Source organism: Aplysia californica, unplaced genomic scaffold (genome assembly GCF_000002075.1).
Source record: "Aplysia californica isolate F4 #8 unplaced genomic scaffold, AplCal3.0 scaffold00920, whole genome shotgun sequence".
NCBI classification, from domain to species: domain Eukaryota; kingdom Metazoa; phylum Mollusca; class Gastropoda; order Aplysiida; family Aplysiidae; genus Aplysia; species Aplysia californica.
Window position 1 is genome coordinate 240,219 of NW_004798190.1, and position 738 is coordinate 240,956.

Below are 738 nucleotides of genomic sequence, written 5' to 3' on the forward strand. Positions count from 1 at the left end.
CCTCGGTACTTTAAGTGAGGGATATAGTCGTGAAGTCAAATCCAGGACCTCTGGTAAATGGGAAAGTGAATTCTGGTGAAAAACCGTTAGTCGGTGGTTGGCGGCAGCCACACTCCTTTTTTTTCTTGTAGAGGGTTTTACGACGCTCGCAACTGCATAAGGTCATATGAGCGCCAATGGGTGGGTGTCAACAGAGAAGTCCTTACAGGGAATCAGACTTACTCTGCTCACCCCTGTAGCTTCAACAGCACAAGGTCTGCTTCGACTATCAAAGCACCCCGGAAATAGCGTGTCAAAAGAGTGAGACAAACATACAAAAGAAGTAGAGGAAAATGACAATAGTAAGGATTAGGAAAGAAAAAGCAGCAGTACCCTGTTCAGATCAGGCACAGTTATGAGCGTAACATGATGAATCAGCCCATTAACAATTCTACTGTGCTTGAACGAGATTTGTCCCCCCTTTGGGAATGGCCTAAAGACACTACAGTCAGTGGCACTGCCCCAGGGGGGGGGTGAGCCACACTCCGGTGTAGTTTGCTCCTTCTTTCCTATCAAATACTTATTGCTATTACTTCTCTTCCTTGTCTTTGCATGCTACTCTTTAATGACACCTCTAATCTTTGGCACTAATATGACCTATCTATGTTGCAAGAGTCCTAAAACTCGTGTTAAATTCAAAATCAAAAACTATTTTTTTAAAGATACACTCACTTTCACACACACACACACACACACACA